This window comes from Cnephaeus nilssonii (assembly GCF_951640355.1).
Source record: "Cnephaeus nilssonii genome assembly, chromosome: 13".
In the NCBI taxonomy this organism is placed as follows: Eukaryota; Metazoa; Chordata; class Mammalia; order Chiroptera; family Vespertilionidae; genus Cnephaeus; species Cnephaeus nilssonii.
This window is the reverse complement of record NC_137084.1, coordinates 16,531,997-16,552,024: the sequence shown is the minus strand read 5'-3', so window position 1 is coordinate 16,552,024 and position 20,028 is coordinate 16,531,997. Positions and strand designations below refer to the sequence as shown.

General features: G+C 40.2%; 1 protein-coding gene across 5 annotated transcripts in view; it reads left to right on the top strand.

Moving 5' to 3' along the window:
- The first annotated feature begins 4,177 nt into the window (after positions 1-4,177).
- The window catches only part of PHF21A (PHD finger protein 21A), a 169,776-nt gene continuing 153,925 nt past the window's right edge, over positions 4,178-20,028 (top strand). For all 5 annotated transcript variants that reach the window (XM_079787826.1, XM_079787824.1, XM_079787828.1 and 2 more), the window contains exon 1: positions 4,178-4,684. The gene's annotated coding sequence lies outside the window, so the exon portion shown is untranslated. The remainder of the gene's footprint in view (positions 4,685-20,028) is intronic.

The window sequence follows — 20,028 nt, the reverse complement described above, 5'->3', positions numbered from 1 at the left end:
GTAGGTATTTTGTAATCTTAGACATTGGATGACCTCTGAAGTATGGAATGGAAGGCAGGAATATATAGAAAAACACTAACAGATTTGACTATTTTTATAAATATTTAAAACTGCACTTCAGTGTTTAATAACATTCAAAATTGGATTTTTAACTTTGCTCAACAGGGTTTTATGGATAGTAAAACCCCTTTTTGGGAGGGTAACTAGATGGTAGGAGAGCAAATTCTATTGAGCACCTGCTATTGTCATTCATGTCTAAAAGTTGAATGATTCACCTCAAAGAAACTTCCAATTGTAAATTTGCAATTTTCAGCTTTTTTTCTGGGATTTTCACTAACATACTAATTGTTATATTTTTTTCTTTAGCATTTATGCCATTTAGCCCTTTCAAAAATTCCACCAGGTATTATCTTTCTGTATGAGAAACACCAGGGTTCAGAAGGCCTTAGTGTGTGTCTATTTAGGCATGCCTAGAGCTGAGAAAGACCCACCAAAATACACTGAGTGGCCAGATTATTATGATGTCTGAACGCATAATAATCTGGCCACTCAGTGTATATCAGAGGCCCGGTGCATGAATTCGTGCATGGGTGGGGTCTGGCCAGCCTGGCCAGGGGGAGGGGACATGGTGGTTGGCCGGCCTGCCTGCTGGTCAAAATCCTGGTAGGGGGAACAATTTGCATATTAGCCTTCTATTATATAGGATATACACTGAGTGGCGATTATTATGCGTTCAGAGATCATAATAATCTGGCCACTCAGTGTATATATTAATACCAACCCCACAAACTTGAATCACCCCAAGGCTCTTAGGACCCCATATGCCACATCTACACTGACAAGATATTGGAACTCCACATGTTCACCTCCTCCAGAGTTATGTTAACTCAGAGAATGAATTTGAGGTCACAGAGAAAGATGTATTATGCAGTCCCATGTGCCAGGCTCTGTGCTAAGCACTTTTCATGAATTATTTCATTCAGTCTTCTCAACAGCATTACCAAGTAGGTATTAATAGCTGCATTTTACAAAATAGGGAGACTGAGAGGTTAAGTAACGTGCCCAAGGTGCCTTAGTTGAAAAGGAGTGATGATACTTCCTACGTGTTGGAACCCAGGTCTGTTTGGTTCCCTTCTTCTTCACCATCCTAGAGTGAGGAAGAGTATGTCAATAGAAACTTGGTCTATCAATGACTCACAAGCCAGAGTATTCTTTTCCTTAGAGTTTGATAGGTGTAGGAGTGTTAGACAATTATTTGGTTACATATTTTAATTAAGTGTAAATATCTAAAACATGATTTTGCATGACACTGATGGTCAAGTGCTATACAAACATCTTAGTAACCAAGCAACCTCTGGTACAAGAAGTTCAGCAGCTGAATGAACTTCAGTCTTCTAAAGCCACGTCAGTAAACAATAACCAATGGCCCAATCCTGCCCACCTCCTGGTTTTGTGAGGCCCATGAGCTAAGAGGGTTTTTTTTAATGGTTGAAAAATTAAAATATTATTTTGTGACATATGAAAAGTACATACAATTCAAATGTCAAAGCCTATAAACAAGCAGCCAGGCTCATTTGTTTACATATTTTTTTATGGCTGCTTTTGTGCTACAACTGCAGAGTTGAGAAGTTGTGACAGAAACTGGATGGTCTGCAAAGTTTAAGATATGTACTATCTGGGCTTTTACAGAAAATAGTTTGCTGACCCCTGTTCTATGTCATTTATACATTCAGGTGCAATGTGGGCTTCTGAATTTTTTTCTCTGAAAATTTTTGAACTTTTTTTTTTTTTTTTTCTAGAAAGAACACTACAGCAATATTGCTCTGAAAAAATTCTGACAGCCTGGGCTGATTTGAAATGACACTATTAGTCAGTCCAGCTTGCAATTCCGCCTCCCTCTCTCATCTAAATACATTAGAGTTATCTCTAGATGGTAAAGCCAGGTCTTACTGCCCAACCTGTCCTCCTGTTATTCATCTTGTCTGCGTTATGGGTTTAGTTTCACAACATTATGAGTTCATCCAGGCTTCTTGAATCATTTATAGGGATTTTCATATTCCCTCTCAAACTCTTACACACTTTCTCCGCTGTGAATTTTTTTTTCAACAAAAAGCTGAAAGTATGAAATGGCCTACACATGTAAAATAAAACCTATACTTTAGTTTTTAGCTCTAAGAAATCAGAATTTTTTAAAAATTGCTTTTTCTTGGGAAACTAAACTTCATTTTGCAGGTCACAGAGGAAAATACCTTCATCTCCACGGATCTCAAAGCACCTCTGGTGGAGATATAGAAGGTAAAGAATGTCTACTTATTTTGAAATACTGTTTACTTCCTGGAGGAAATACTATTCGATGGAAAAGATGAGACTAGTAATAAACAGAGTCTGGGTTCTGCCAGTGACTCAGTTTGACTTTGGGCAAATCATCTTACCACTGTTGCTCTTCATCTGCAAAAACTAGACTTTCATGCCTATGGGAGTTGCATGGCTAATCAATGCCTGGAAAATGCGTAGTGGCAGATGCTACAAAAGTGCTGAGCCTTAAAAACAAAACCACCCCCACCCCCATTTGTATTCAGTTGAGGTTGAGGTTTATTGTTATTTAACATTCGAAGGCCAACACTATGTTAAGTCCAGCGTGCTGCACAGGACAGATAATATCACTGTCCAGTAAGGATTTTTTTTTTTTAAATCGAGTATTTTGGACTTTTTTCTTTATCATGGTTTGGGATTATTTTAGAATTCAGTAGTATATCTATACAAAAACATGAAGCTGTAAGTTCAAAACTATCGATTAAAAAAACCTAAATAAACCCCCTCCAAAAAAATAAAAGGCCCTCTTCCCCCCTCCGCCCCGCCAAGAAACCTCTCAAAACAAGAATTCTCCTGTTGTTGTGTTGTGTTTTTTTTTTCCTCCCCTCCCTGCAGTTCTCCATGTTACAGTCCTTGGAGGTAGAATAGGCATAAAATACTTTCACTAATAAAATATGACAAACCGCCGGATTATACGTGGCCGATTCCCAGCGATTGCCCTGCTACACAAAGCAGAAAAGTAAATGCCATCATCCCCCTTAGAACAAAAGAACTTAGGAATAAAAAACATGGAGCGGGGGGGAGAAAGCAGCAATAAATAAAGGTGAGCGAAGGACCCCGGCCCCCGCCCCTCCCCGAAGCGAATGTGGGACTCGGCACGGCCAATAAAGTGGTTCAAGGGTAGTTATTTGGAAAGGGGGCGGGGTGGCGAGGGGAGGGAGCGGGCGAGCGGCGGCCGGGGATTGCATGTTGCATTCGACTTGAGGTTGCATCCTTCCACGGCTGCCTGGACCACGCTCCCTCATTGCAGTGCTTCCCCGTCGCTTCTCCTCGCTCCGGCCCCGGCGGCTCCCCCCGCCCCTTAAAACTGCTGTTGCACTGGAGGGAGTTGGGGCCACTCCGGAGCCCCTTAGCAGCGCCTGCCGGCGGGAGGGGGACTTGGGCTCCGGCCGCGGAGTTGGGGCGGGGGGCCGCAGCGGGCTCCGGCCTCGCCTCGGCTGCAGCTACCCGGAGCCGAGCTGCAGCGCTGCCCCGGCCCATCATTGCGGCGGCCCCGGAGTTTGGCCGCCGCAGCTCCGTGTTCGGCCCCATCACCGCCGCCGCCGCCGCCGCCGCCGCTGCACTGGAGTTTGGCTGCTGCTGCCCTACTTCACTCTAGTTTAGTTTCACTCACTTTACATCCGGGTTTTTTCCCTAGGCAATGGGGGCCGCAGCACACCCCGTTCCTTAGGCAAAGTGAAATAAATTCGCCGCACCGACACGTCAAGTAGTCCGCCCGCCCGAGCGCCGCCGCGGGCCCCCGCCGTCGCCCCGTCGCCCCCGGGGGGGTGGGGAGGGGGAAGCCGTGCATCCAGGGAGCCCCGGGCGGAGGCGCGGGGGCCCGGGCCGGCCGCCGTACCACTCAGCCCGGCGGCCCCCTCCCGCCCCACGGTGCCCCCTCTACCCCGGTGCCTCCTCTCCCCCCCGCCCTCGTCCCCGCTTTCGCAGCCCCAGTCCCTCTCGCCCGGCTCTCGGGAGCGGCGGGGGCGCGCACGGCGGCGGCGGGCCGGCGGGGCCGCGCGGCGGGCTCCCGCGCGGGCGAGTGTGTCTGGGCCTGGGCGGAGGGATCCCCGGGCTGAGGCGGCGGAGGTGCTGCGGCCCGGGGCCGGGTGGTGAATGGGCTGGTGGTGCTCGCTGCTGCTGCTGAGAGGAGGAGGAGGAGGATGAAGAGTTGGGCTTGTTTGTCTCCCACAGTTTCTCTCCTGCTGCTCTGATCCCCCCCCTCCTACTCCGGCCCGGAGCCGAGTGTGTCCCTCCTGGAGGAGGAGGAGGATCCAGTTCCTCCCCCCACCCCCTCCTCCCCAACCCCCCTTTGCCTGGGGAAGAGGAGGAAAGAAACAGCCCAGAGAGAGAGAGTGAGTGAGTGAGTGAGTGAGAGAGGGAGAGGAGAGGAGAGGAGGAGGAGGAGGGAGAAGGGAACAACCTACCATTTTAACACACTAATATCTAAAAAGTGCGAGAGGCCCAGAGCAGCAGCAGCAGCAGCAGCCCCAGCTTCTTCCCTCCCTCCCTCCCCATGAAGAAGAGTTCCCTCCTCCTCCTCCTCCTGCTTCTCCTGCTCAGAGTTCCTGCCTCCAGCTGCCAGGGGGGACAGCCAGCCAGCAGCAGGAGGGTGCAGTATCCCAGCTTTTCCATTCTCTCTTCTCACTCTCCTCTCTCTCTCTCTCTCTTTTTTTTTTTTCTGGAGTAGCTCTATTCCCCTCCCTCCCCCTCCCCCTCTCCCCCCTGCTCTCTCCCTCTCTCTGTCTTGTCTCTGGTGTTTGTCTAGGGGAGGAACAGGGGCTGCTTGCCTTGGAGTTTGTTGTGGGGGGAGGGGAGGGGTGTGTGGGAGGGAGGAGGTAAAGGGGGGTGTTCTCGCCAGGACCCCGCAGTCAACTTGAGATTTGAGCAATAACTTCCCCTTCGGGGCGCCCCCCCCCCCTGTGTGCCCTTCCTATTCCTCCCCCCCTAAAAAAAAGACAATGGGAAAACCTTGTCTCCCCCTCTTCCTCCCCTCTGCCCTCCACCCCTCCCCAGGATAAATTGGAAGTAAGTTTATGAGCAGCCTCGGGAGCCTGGGCGCTGAGTGCAGGGCCGGAGCGGGTGACAGAGGCGGCGCGCCGGGGGTGGCGGGGAGGGGGCGTCACATTGTCCCGGCGGGGGGCCGGGGAGGGGGCCGCGGGCGGGGGCGGGGGGCGCGGAGCCTTGTCCGCCCCTCGGCTGTCCCTCCGCCCGGGAATGGTCGTCTTGGCTCTTTCATCACCCTCCCCCCTCCCCGGGATGCTGTCGGGGGGAAGTTTTATTATGATTATTTAAATTTTTTTTTTTTTTTTTTTTTTGGAAAACCATCTTGTTTGGTGACTGAGGGATCTGGTTTAAAAAAAAAAAAAAAAAGCTGCGGCTGCTGACGCTGCCGGGCCCGAGTGTGTGTGTGTGTGTGTGTGTGTGTGTGTGTGTTGGTGCATTTGTCTTGGGTGGCCGGAGAAGCGTTGGGGAAATTCCGCTTATTCTTCTTCTTCTGCAACTTGTTATTCCGGAGAGTCGGCCTGCACCCCTCACCCCGGGGCCGGCCCTCCCGCACTCGCCCCCGCCGCCCGCGGCCGCAGGGCGCCCCCGGGACCCTGCGCGGGCCGGGGCTGGCAGGCCGCTCGGAGAGGGGCCGCGGCCGCCCCTCCCCCGCCCGCGCCCCCGCCGGGGGGAGGGGCGCGCGGAGTGGGACTCTTTCCGTTTGGTCCAGCCCCGTCGTGCACGCAGTTCCCAACACTTCTCGTCATCCTCTCTTTGGTCTCTTTATTCTGCTGAGCGGTGCTGTTAGGATTTCTTTTTTCCCCCTGACCGCGTTCGCGATGGTGGGTAGCAGCAGCAAGGTGGCACTGGCAGGGGAGGGGTGGATACCGCGATTTGGGCACCCGGGGAAGAATGTCTCCTTTCAACTTTGTCTGTGGCTTGCACCCCGGGAGAAGGCCACACGCCGGTGGTGGGGTGCAGATGTGCCGAGAGTGATTTCTAAGTAGTTGAGTTGTTGCGATAAGGGTATGACGGCTAATGGTAGGCAGGTTTTGTTTTCATTGATGAATCTGGTGTCATCATATTCCGGTCATATGTTGAAATATTCTTTGTTTAGGTCTTGAAGTGGAGGGTCTCACTCTGCACGTCCACATTGTGGTTGTTTTTAAATGATGTCTTTGCGTGTATGGCTCTCTAGAATTTCAAATGTGAGTTAAGGTCCGGGCCTGTGTGGGCCTCAGCACTGGCCTTGACAGTGAACTTTGTGGCTGTGTTTTGGATTTCAAAGATTTGCCCCATAAGCCGGGGGAGCGAGCCGTTCGTTTTTAATAGTAGGTGTTAGGAATGTGGATGCTTTAGCTGGGGACTTTAGAGAAGGAAGAACATTTGTATATTAATAATTGATAGCTGAATATTAGAATCAGATTAATTTGGACTGGTGAAAGTTTTTTTTTTTTTTTTAAAGCAGTGTGTGCACTCTAGGAAGGAAGCCTTTTCACAGGCACACTTTATAGGGGTTCTTTAGGGCAGAGAGCCGGAATATCTCCTTTTATAGAGGGTTCTCATCAACATCTGTAGTTTCATTGAGGGCCTGGTAAAGAAACTGAAATTGGGGCTTAGACCTAAGTGTACTTTTCAGTGTTCATGTTGTTTGTTTACATTTGGTATTCACTCATGTTTGGGCAGTAGAAATAAATAGGTCAGCTTTTCTTTTGGTTTTGAAGACTAGTCCCCTTCCCCTCCCCCCCCCCTTTTTTTTAAAGTTTCACAATTTACTTGGTTTCACGGTTTTGTAGGAAACTGTTACTCCATTTTTATTGGAAATACTGTTTTCATTTTGATTTTGGTAAGTTCCTGCCTATTCTCTTTTTCTGTCTCCACTTGTATATGGGTCCTACATCATGGGCTTAATTAAAATGACTATTTAAAATGTCTGAAGAATGAATTTTAAAATCTCAGGAATAGCTTTTGATGGCAAAGAGGATGTTTTTTTATGTGTAGTTACTCATGTTTGCAAAAAAAAAATGTCTGTTCTTAAAACTTCTGGAGATGTACAACTATCCTTAAGGGAAGAGTGTAGTAGTAGTGCAGAAAATTCTCAAAACGCAAACTTCTGGCTAACATGTTACAGACATTCCAGGTGCTTTACTTTTTATGTCAGACTTTTGCTTTTGTTAATATAATAGTATTTGCAATATGACTGGCATTGCTTGCCTGGCCATAATAGTCTTTTGCTTGAGTGCTTTTGATGGGTTTTAAATAGTTTTCTAGGTAATTTTATAAGCTTTCTTTAAGCATTTTGCACGTTGGACTTAGGCAGGTCTTTATGGATCTGGAATAGTAATAGGTTAAAAAAGACTATGCCAGATTTTATTTTTAAGAGTTAAAGTGATGGACGGGGCCCTATTTCTTTTAGTTTTGAAGGGTCCATCCTTTTTCCTATTCAATCTTCTGGAAGGAGTTGCCTCAGATACATTCTTCTTCTGCTTACATGAAGAGCTCTAAATGCTATCCAGCAGGAGGTGCTACAGCAAGATAAAGCAAATCTCTGAATTTTGAGGGTCTTGCTATTTATTATAGCTCTTCTTAGCTTCAACTAAGCAACAGGATTAACACCCTAAAGTTCCAGAAAGATTTTGAGTAAGTTCACTAAAAAATTCCGTTAATAAATTACATATCTTTGACTGCTTTTTACTTGCTTACAATATTACACAAAGTAGACTTCTTATTGTGCATATCTTAAGGATGCTATGCCTAGTTACAGAATGCTGTTAGAATTATTTTGAAGAGGAATTAGTCTTGTATTATGTACAATGTCTGTAAACAAAAGTAGTTGGTATGAATTGGGACGTTTTGTGATCATCCTTATAATATTAATATAAGTAGTACCTGAGATTTTGGAAGAGTACTTGAGATTTTGGAAAGGGAGATATTGTATGGAGAAAATTTTACACTTTTTGTGTTTATTTTTTTCCTCAAATCTATTCACAGTTATCCTAATAAATAAATTCTTAGGTAATTGGCTTTATACATACATATGGTTGATGTATTTGAATTGGCCTCCAAAGACTGAGATTCTTGAAGTATAAGTAAAATTATATCTGTGGGTATAGATCATTGCTGGTGATATGTCCATTAGTAACACTTAACAATAACTCCATAGAGATAAAAGTAGTTTCATAGCATTTATAGCACACGGTCATTTGAAACTCTTGTTAGTCTTAGGTGAATTGATTTATCGCTGGAAATATCCTACTTGGTGGCTTGTAAAGTTTTATGTCAAAGTTTAAAAACTTAGGAATGTATAGAAAATTTGATAAACCTGCTTTGAGTTTTGTCTGTTTTCTAGGCATAATGCTGTACTTTTTTCTAAGTAAGATCAAATGAGCTAATACACGCATGCATTCTTTGTAAATTGTCAGCAGCCATGCAGATGTTAAGTTGTTGAGATAGGTTACTAATTAATGCATGGACAGAAGCTTCTGTCTTTAAAATGTTACCTTTCTCCACATCATTTGGGAAATGAGTGCATTAAAGGTGCACCCCAAACACCTTATGATTTTTTTTTTTTTTAAATACTGCTGTGGTTACCAAAAAGCTCTTTGTTACAGTTTTGAAGCTTTGTTTAAAAAATGCTGCCTAGGCAGTTTCTCATAATTCAAGAAAAAGATCACTTTTCCTTTTGTAGATCTTGTGCAATGTGTATCCCCTATTAAAGTTTTTCTTCATTTCTCCATTGATACGTTAGTAGTTGATTTTAGTGAATATTTAAATTCTCAATTCTTCTGTAGACTCTTAACAACACACAGAGTAACAGATGTCACGGTTGAGGTTTTGATTGTTTTGATTGATTCTGCTAACTTTGGGGAAAATTCTTACTTACTAAATCTTTTAAACTTGTTTGGAAGTGTAAAAGATGTGTACTTGTGTGCATTAGTATTAAGTACATGTATATATCTTTTTTTTTTCTGTTTTGGAGGGATGCATGAGGAAATGACTACTCAAATCCTAGAGGAGTACACTGAAGTATTTTTGTGTAAAAATAACACAAAAATTTAACACTCAGAGCCTAAGCTGTGGCTTTCTTAATAGCGTGTTCACAAATTTTGACCAAAATAAAATAAAATATAGATAATTAGAAGTCCCTGTGTTTATGAGCATATCTTAAGTTTTAGAAGTGACTGTTCTTTATGAAATAACCACAATTAGTAATTAAATATAGAAACTTGCTTCTGTGAATAGTGAGAAAAACATTTAACTGTTTAGATAAAAATGAAACTGCTCAGGGTAATATTAACTTTTCCATTCCACAGACAGTGAATACTTAAAGCTTTTCTTGAAATACTGAAGTTAAGGTTATATTAATGTGCTTTTAAATTTTGTATCCTTAGTATCTTATTGCTGAAGGCTTTTGTATTTAATTACTATTCAAAGGGAGAAAAGGAAGAGATTAAAGTTTTAGGTCTCTAACCTTTGACAGAATTCCTTTATATCTATATTCAGAGCTCATTTCTTGAAACATGTTTGAATCTTCATATTAATCTGTGCTGGGAAATATTAATGATTTATGTTAACTTTTCAAGAACTTTTGTACATGGGCTTTTTTTGCAGGCTCCTAAGTATTCTTAAGGAGCATAGCAAAATATTCTGATCACTTTAACTTTACTAGGTGTGTATTTTTGCTGCTTTGAGATTTTTTTTAACAAAGAGGTAATTTGTTAAAACTGCATTAAATTTATTATAAGTAATATTTGTTAAATAGTATATGCTTTCTTCTTTATGTGTTTGTGTATATATGTGGCCATATAATTTTATAGGCTTTCATGTAATTCTTATATATTAAATTTTTGAACAGTTATCTTTTGTAAGAATGTTGAAATAGACTCTTAAAAGTAACTTTTATATTACTTGTCTATCAATTCAGTCTTAAACTGGGGTGGTGGTGAACTCTTCCCTTTTAGAGCTAAAATGTGAGGTTCAGTCATCCTTTGGGTTTTTCTAAAGCAACTTTCTTACCCTAGACATTTATTGGGAAGTTTGAATACCCCTCCGTTTCTCTCTCCCTCCAATACACTGCAAGCCCCACCCCACCCCTTTCAAAAACATAGTGAGCAGGTCTCATTGAAGGAAACTATTTTTTCCTATATTTTGGAATCATCTACGGAAGTGTTCTTCTGCCTTTTTAAGTAGACAAAAAAGTGAGCCGGTAATGTGGAGATAGGAAGGAGGTGGGGCCTAACAGGTTGGTGATCTAGGCTTTGACTCTGGTTGTGGGCCTAGGGGAGAAAAATGACTTAAACACAGAAGCCAAAAAGATGGGTGTTGTTTTATTGTTTTGGCTGCATTGAGAATACAAACTGTCAGTACTTGAGGAGAAGGAGCAGCAGAAAGGAATTGATTTTTTTCCCTGCTGCAGATCCAAGTATTGTTAACCATGTGCATTTCTAAGGCAGCATACTTACAAATCAAGCAGTAGTTGATTTTTTCACTCAATTAACAGTTAGAACCCTAAACTGTTTTTTTTTAAATTTTTATTTTAAATAAGTACCAAAAACTTCAGAGTAATGACAATAATTTCCTGATAAAAGTGGGTGATAGTAACCATGGCAACTGCTATCTCTGGCCTTATGGACAGTATGTTGTATTGATGAAGCTTCAGATCCTGTTGTAGCCTGTCACTTTTATGGTGAAATGTAGTAGCATGTGTTGCAGGTGATTTTTAGCTGGATTGTGTTAAATTTGTTTGCCAGCTTATCTTTTCTTGTTAGGAATTTCTTGGACTGTATTCCACAGCATGTTTGTGAAGGTGCTCGTTGCCTGAAAATAACCCACCACCTGTGTTAGGCCTCCTGATGCAGATTGCACTTGGTTCTTTCCCAGCCTCCTCCTTCAGTCTTGCAAAAAATAGGGGGTGAGTGTAGAATCTGAATAAACATAGATTGCAGCTCCAAGTTACCTGCTTGGGGTTGGACATGTTATTGATAGTTTTAATGGAAATCTTTGTGTTTTTAGAAGAGGTCAGTGGCTGAGAGATGGATTTGTAGTTGGAATATTTTTTCTTAAGTGTTCTTTCCAGAAATAGGTGTGTGTGTGTGTGTGTGTGTGTGTGAGAGAGAGAGAGAGAGAGAGAGAGAGAGAGAGAGAGAGAGATGAAGGGTGAAAGTCGCGGGAGTAAATTTTGAGTGAGGACTTGACAAGTGAGGAACTTACTGTTTTTTTGGTGTGTCTGATGGTGTTATGTGTATGTATTACTGTAAGAACAAAACTGCTATCCTAGTGGACAGTATTAGAGTGTATGGGAAATGTTTTCTTATAAGAATTTTCTTTAAGAAAAATTATTTATAAAACATAACTTGAAAGACTGTTAAGAGGAAACCTGGTAAAACAATTAAAAATCTTTTATTTTGGGAGTGGGATAGAGAGCTTTAAAACTGATCCAAGGAAACTTTGAGAAAATTGTTTCAAAAATTATGTATTTAAATATAATTTTAAATTATAATTTAAACTTTATAATTAAAGTCTAATTATATCAAACTTTTTGCTTTTTAAGCATTCATTTTATGTACTTACCCTGAATAAGGTTTTTCTAATGTGAAAATGTTGAGTTAAATATAAATTGATACTTTTAAAATTATGTGCTAAAGAAACTGTGCCAGAGCAGAGAACAAATGAGATCTGAATTTGACTAACCATAATAATAAGACCTAGTCAAATTGTTCTAGATAGTTCAGACTTAGTTGAAACTTAACTGTGGTAGAGTGAAGTGGTTTACTTACTACAAGTCCCAGGATGCATTGTGATTTTTTGCTTAACTCCAGATTAGAGTGTTGCATGCTGGGACCTGTAGTTGATTTAAACTGCACAGGGAACCCTTCCCTCTTGTTTACTCCATTTTATACATTGCTTCCCAAGCTTATAAGAACTTTCTGCTAAGTAAAGTTTGATTGCTAATATCATGATTATGATGCTGCTGATATCCTAAATTGAGTCTTCAGAAACATCCTAGTGTTTTAGTTTACCTTAGATTAGTTGGTTGTTTTTATTAGCTACTATAAGATTTGTATGTAAAGTAACAGATATTTATGTATGTGTATATGTATTCAAAACTTAGCAATTATAAATTGTTTTTGTCTGTGATGATATAGGTCTCTTTATAATCATAGCATTACTGTATGATAGTATGGGCATTAGAAGTCCATAGTTAGTTGTAGGGCCTGATATGTATATGCTGTTCTCTTTTCTTTGCATGGGGTCAGTTATTAGGTAAAGTTGGATGGAAGGGTTTTCTTGTGTGTGTGCCAGTATTTACACTCAGAGGTTTTTTTTATTCTTCTGTAATAATTGTCAGCATCTTGAAGCACAGTATTGTTTAAATAGAAGACAGAGTCCTGAAAATGAATGTGGTTTTAGTGTAAACTTAATACTCAAAGCTATAGTCTGAAAGGCAGAAAAAAGGTAAAGTTTCTTTAATAATGTGCTTATATTATCATTTACAAAATTTAAATTTCTGTTCTTCTGAGAGTTCTAATACTTTTAACTAATATCAGAATGTTGTTGTAGGGATTAAATGTTAAAATCTGTGAAACTGCTTAGCACAGTGCCTGGCACATAATAAAGGCTCAGTAAATGTTTAGAATTGGCAGCAGCAGCAGTAGCAGTGGTTATTGCTATTTAAAAAAATACCATGCTTTACATGTTTCTTCCGTTTTATATTATTTGATCAGAAGCCCAGGCTCTTCTAACAAGACCTTGATATTTTGGGGCTATGGTAATGATGTGGCAATTTCTTAGAATTTTTTGCTGTAAATAAAATGTCTTTGCACCTTAATTTCTCCCTATATGATATATGACCAAAGTAGACAACCAACCAGTAGTAGCAGCATTTTAACCAGATTTAATTCTGCCTACTCAGTACTTGTTGCTACTGTACCACAGCCTTTGGTTGACTTTGGGAAGTTTAGACGATAATGAAAATTGCTTTATTCATAATGTTTGCACTGGTAGAATATCCAAACTAATTGATTCATGAAAATAAGATACTGCAAAAATAAGATACTTCATATCACAGTGTGTATAACCTTGGAAAAATTCTGTTGCATTTAGAGGCATGAACCAATCTATCACCACAGTTCACAGTGTTACAGAATTGATGTAATCGAGGCCAGTGAGCAGCCCCAGAAAGAAAATGTAGTTTCAAGTCTGTGGGTTGTACTTGAAATGTTAGGTTAAAAAAAAAATCGTATGTCTTTACATTCTTTTTCTCTCAGGCTGCTCTGACTTCTTTTAGGCTCTTGAATTTGTAGGATATTTTTATCTGCATGGATGGTCCCTTTTTGGTTTTTGAGAAGAGAAAGAGACACCTGGGAATATTGAAAAAAAGTAAGCATAAGTTGTATGTGCCTTAGTTTGAGTGTATGCAGAATCAGGGAAATGCCTTTTTTACCTGTTTGGCTAGTATCTACTCCAGCTTTTTCCCTTGTGCAGAGTTCCTGGAATATTATTGCTGAGAGCTGCTGTATTCATTTAAGAAAACTCTGCCTTTTGTAGTAATTATTTAAGTACTTGTTTACATAACAAACCAAACCACTATAATAACACTAACCCTTTCCTCCCTGATAATATGAACTGAAATTTGTAAGTGTTTGTATACTAGACATTATATAGATTTTTTAGATGTGTCAGAATTTATAGAATCTGGTCTGATATGCAAGTCACATTATAAATGGCTCAATTTATTTTATAGTAACTTGTCTTTTCAGGACCTAATATTAAAATGAAATAAATGGAATCATTACAAAGAAGTTAAGTACAATGGGCTAAATATAAGGGGAAAGTGGTCTCTGGTATTAATTGGCCACTGCAGGAAATATCAGGTTTGGGTGAATTCTCTTTATCTACATTTTATAGTTACATGTACTTGTGAAATTCCTGAAATACTAAAGTTGGAAATAAAGAGAGGAAGTGAGAGTACATCTGACAGACATGTAATTCCCTGTAGGGTCCTCTGACACGCCTAAATTACTGAGCACAATTTTCTGTCTTTTTAAAAAATGAAATGTCCCAGGCCAATGTAATGAAACAGTTGTGGTGATGTCAGAAGACCAGGCCTGTCACTAGCTGTGCACTCTTGGGAAATTCAGCCTTGGGAATTTCAGCCTTGCTGGGATTTAGTTTTCTCAGTGGTAAAATGGGCATAATGGTAAAAGCCTGCTTCACTATGCTGTTAAAAGGATTAGATGAGGTAATACTCATGAATGTACTTCATAGACTAGAGTAGTATATATAAATGGGGTTTTTAATTCACTAACGGCTGGATTTTAAGATATTTGTTCATGCCATGTTAATGTTAATATTTAAAAAAAATTTAAATATATGAGTTAGAAACATAATTGGTGATCTGAACGCCTCCTACACACACACACCACCACTATGGCCAGTAGACAAGTTCTTAACATATTTACAGCGTAGTTCTTAACAGTATGTGCTGACTCGTGTGTGTGTGTGTGTGTGTGTGTGTGTGTGTGTGTGTATGTGTACACACAAATATCATAAATGTACTGGTGTGTCGTAATGAAAAGTTTTAATTACATGCATGCTGAAAAACATTTTTATATGTTAATATATAATCTTATACAAATATGTATATTTGTTCTTAGAGAAATGGTGTAGATATAAGACTTCAAATGTTTGGCAAGTTGTGAACAGTTTTCGTACTTTAGGATTACCTGTTGTTAGGATATCTATAGTAATAAAAGGGTAATATGCTAATTAGACCTGGAGACCTTCCAGATGTCCTTCCAGATAAAGCCATGGTGGCTGGGCAGAGGCAGTTAGGGGCGATCAGGCCAGGAGGGGGGCCAGTTGGGGGCGAGCAGGCCGGCAGCCAGAGTGGTTAGGGGTGATCAGGCAGGCAGGTGAGCAGTTGGGAGCCAGCGGTCCCCGATTGTAAGAGGGAGTCCGACTGCCCACAGGGATCGGGCCTAAACCAGCAGTCAGACATCCCCCAAGAGGTCCCAGATTGGAGCGGGTGCAGGCTGGGCTGAGGGACACCCTTCCCCTCCCGCCCCCCGCCTGCACGAATTTCGTGCACCAGGCCACTAGTTAAAAATAATATTACCTTAACATTTACTGAGTATTATGTATTGTGCTAATAAGCCTTTTTACATATAGGATCTCATTTAATTTTAATCCTCACAGCAATATTCTGAGGACTTACTAGTATTACCCTACTCCCATTTTACAGATGAGGAAATAAAGGCTTCCCTGGAATTATGTAGATAGCAAATGATACAGTCTAAATTCAAGCCCAAGTTTGATTCCAGAGCCTCTCCTCTTAGGTCATAATGCTGTACTAAACTATGTAATTCCCGTAGAAAGTGAATTACTAAAGAAGTTTTCAACTTACTGAAATGGCCATAGCAAAGAAGTGCCATTTTGCGATTGTTTCATGTTGATTTGGTTTGGGTTAAGTTGAATATTTTGAAAATAATATGCATTGGAATGGAATTGAAATGAAGGCATTTGGGATATGCACATCACCAAGCACAGTGCCTAGCAGGGATGGGGTCTACTGTCTATTTCTTTCTTTCTTTCTTTCTTTTTTTAATCCTCACGTGAGGATATATTTTTACTGATTTGAGAGAGAGAGGAAGGAAGGGAGGGAAGAGGAGACAGACAGACAGACAGACATCGACCGGATATCAAACCCGAAACCTAAGGTGCCCTGACTGGGAATCAAACACGAAACCTTTTGGTGTACTGGATGACGCTGCAACCAAGTGAGCCACCCAGTCAGGGCTGCTATATTTCTTAAAGGTTGAAAGTTGAGCACTTTAGCAGGGTAGGTTATTTTATACATTTTCTTAGTAGATGCAAATATGTAGTTTACATTCACTATTTCAGTTAGTCTTATGTAACTAATAACATTTTAGAGGACTTGATAAGTATATCCTTTTAAGAAATATTATAAATTACTTTCAGAGTTATGAAAGTAATTCTAGCAATATAGATATATAAAGTAGAAAATTAAAGTTATCCCTTTCTCATTCTTCTTTTAAATTTTCCTGTGCATTTCAATATGTATAATACGTATTTTAAAAAATAAATAGAATTATACTGTAATACTTGAAATCTACTTTTTCACATGGCTATTTTTAAAACTTGCTATTTTTGAAAATAAGGCTCAGGTAGGAAGTTGGAGTGGAGTTGGAAGGAGAGAGGTGGGTAAGATTCATAAATTAAGATTATAAATCTACATGGACACAGACAATAATGTGGTGAAGGACAGAGGTAAGGAGTGAGGGGAAGGGGAATATCTGTAATAGTGTTAACGCTAAAAAAAGATTATAAACGTAATGCCCTAGAATGATTATTACCTATGGGTAAAAATGGTTTTGAGTACTTTTTATTTGTGCCTAATGCCTTAGAGATGATCATTATTATGTTTAAAACTTTAAAAAATGTTAACCAATTTAAAATGACAACATTGTTTTCTGTCCTACACAAGTAATTTAGGAGGCATCATTTTCAGAATTAAATTCTACTAGGTTATTTTGGTAGCTAGTTATGAAGAGATGTGGTTTCAGATAATTTTTTTTAACTGGTAGTCTCTCTTCTGTGTTTTAGGCATCATTAATTCAATATTTATAAAGTAAAATAGGGTTTTAAAACTAAGAAAACACTTGTAATGTTTTATATAATAGAAACTCAAACCAGTACTGCTTAATCAGCATACAGATACCCTGCATAGGAATTAGGCCTGGTACTCACATCTTAATGTGTGATAATGTTGGCTGACCTCACCCCCATCCCTATCCTTACTCCACCATCACCAAATGCTATACTGGTAAGCCAGCATTTTATTTATTTAAAAATATGTTTTTATTGATTTTTTTTTTTAAAAGAGTAAGGGATAGGAATAGAGAGATAGAAACATCAATGATGAAAGAGAATCATTGATCAGTTACCTTCTGCACGCCCCCTATTGGGGATCGAGCCCGCAACCCAGGCATGTGCCCTTGCTGAAATCGAACCTGGGATCCTTCAGTCTGCAGGCCGATGCTCTGTCCACTGAGCCAAACTGGCTAGGGCTAAACCAGCATTTTGAAAAGCAGTTAAAAAAAAAAAACCAAGGTAAATTATTGGACGTGCCAATAATTTATCAAGTGCCAGTGATTTGGTTTTTTTCCCCTGGCATTATACTAGTATACAAAAGACACACTCAAGGCCTTATTTAACTACATTAAATATAATCTCCTGATTCTGGCTTTGAGAGTTTTAACTTGTTAGTAAGGTTATTAGTTATAATTCACCTTTATAATTTTTAAATTAAATTTATTTCATAGGTAATAACTTTTATTATATAAGGTTGTGGTTTTTTTTTGGTGATTTTTTTAAAGGTCTTTCTAATACTAGAAATGCACTTTCTGTATCTAAGGTGCTTTATGCTTCTTTAGACCTAAATTCAGTAAAGTGCTAAAGCCTGGCCTTTAAATTCTAAGAATGGAGTCTGTTAGGGCATAGCAGTTTATTTAAACTATAGTATAGTCAAAGTTTTAACAAGCCAAATTAGGAGTATTTCTCATTTGTAGCATTCATGTGTGTTTGTCATTTTGTGTGGCTCAGACCATGCCCTACAGCATTTTATTATTTCTTGTAATTGTCTTATAAGTGTGTATAAAGGGCTCAAACAATTCATATCATGGATGGCAAAACTGAGGCAGAGACAAGAATTAGAGTGAATTAGTGTCAGAGCCTAATTTTCCTGACTCTTATTTTAATTTCGGTCTTCTTGATCTGTAGTCTCCAAACTTTTAAAAATTATGGCCACCAGTGAATGTGTATTTATATATAATTTTCTGAACCTAGTACTTTACGAATGTTACAAAATGCACAGGGAAATTTAAAAAAGGATGAGATTTAAAAATATAAGTTGTGATACCTTTTTCCCATGGCTGCCTTCCTTCCCCAGGGTGGGCGCACCCACTTAGAGACTAGTGCTCTGGATAGGCCATTCTTGTACAGAAGAGGAGGCCATAGGGACATCTGGAGGACAGTTGGTATAAGGTGTGGGGCTTTTAAGTTGGAGTGTTCTTTTGCAGCTTTTTAATTTTAAAGAAAGAGCCTTCCTTTCTGAGAAAGGCTGGAAGATTGAGAGTAAAGGCCTTGAGAGAGGTGAGCTTAAAAGACAGAAATATAAGCCTTATTTGTTTCCTTCAGAGTTGACCAAAGGGAAAAGGCTGCCTATCCTGACAGCTCCTACTCCCACCATGGAGTGCCTTTTCTGTTGTTGTTAGGCAGTTTATAGAACGCAGGATAGCTTGGTAAGCGTCTTCTCTGTGCCTGATGTGACGTAACATTGTGGAGTATGCAGCATGCATGTTAAATACAACTGATTGTATTTGGCTTTTTGCTGCAGCGTTTTTTGAGGATGCCTTAAAAAGCAGTTACCACTCGATAGAGTTGGATATGTGAAAATTATTGAAATCATCATTTCATGGTGACCAAACTTTTAACTTGAATTATTCTATTTCGTATTTGTTTACTTTTCTTCCTTTCCCCTCCCCCCAGCCCTTCAGTACCTCAGAGCAAAGAATTCTTTTTCTGAAAGGAACAGATGCTGCTAACTTATCAGGACCCAATACTAAAAAGCCTACAAAAATCTTTGTGCTGCTTATTTTCTTTATTTCATCTGTATGCAAAGCATATTGTAATTATTGCTGTTAGAGGGTTTTAAGCTGATGGTTTCTCCCCACCCTTTTTGTGCTCAGGGGAGATAGATTAGGAAAGCCCAATGGACAGGTTGGAATAAAGAAATGACCACTGAAATAAAACAGTAGTTCAAATAATAAGCAAACCAGATACAAATGTAGAATGAAAATATCTTTTAGTAAAATGTTAGCATGCTGTACTTGGAACAGATGCCACATTAATTCAAAAGAGAGCCCAGAAAATGTGGCAACTTTACGATGTCAATGGAGGGAGCTGCAATAGTTCCTGTTCTCATTGTGTCAGGTTCTCAGTACCTCCAGGTCCAGTCCTGTCCTAGATATTTGTTTTCTATATATGTTACATATTAATATACAAATATTAAGTCCATGCATAATATTTTGTTTATGTAATTAAATACATTGTCATATTTATAGACATTAGGGTTGAAAGCCCAATAACTTAATCATATAAGAGTAATTATTCTTGTGATAAATATGCATATCAAGATATGTAGAATTGGAGGCAAAATTGGGCTTTTCTCTGCACCCTTCAAGGGACATTTATGATAATGAGCTAGTCTAGGAATTGAGCCTTTCAAAGAGGCCTAGTGGGTTTTGAATGTAGAATTTGGACAAGTTGCAAAACTATGAGAATTTTGCATTTTTTTCTCATTTAAATTTGTAGTTACCATTGGACATTTGTTAGGATTTTTAAGTAGCTTTGATTCATTCATTCCTTTTGTGGCATTTTTTATGGTGTTGGAAAGGAGAGAAAGGGTACTATATACACTTGGATACTTCCAGAGTGACATTTATTTTGTAGAAGATTGCGCTGGGACATCACTGAATTACCCGTGTCTTTCATTGCATGGTTGGTGTGGGTCTGAGTGTAGAGAGAGATGGGCTGGGGGCTCTTAACCAGATTTATAGTGTGCAACTTCCTGAACAGTGTACTAGTAGTGATCTAATCACCGGGGGCATATCCTGTAAATAAGTCTGGTGCGCATGCTTAGAAAAGCGCTACCGTTTTCTCTCAATTAGTCAAAGCACAAAAGCTTGTAATTTAGTAATATTGTTAAAAAGGTTTAAAGTTCTGATTTCTTGCAATTCAAGTGAAGGGAAGGTTTTAGCATGGCCGTGGTGGAGAGTATCCGAGCTGGAGCTGGAGCCGGAGCCAGTCTGCATTGGCTCAGATCCTGGCATGTCCTGTATTAGCTCTTGTGACTATGGCTAAATCACTTTGCCCTCTGTGCCTCTGCCT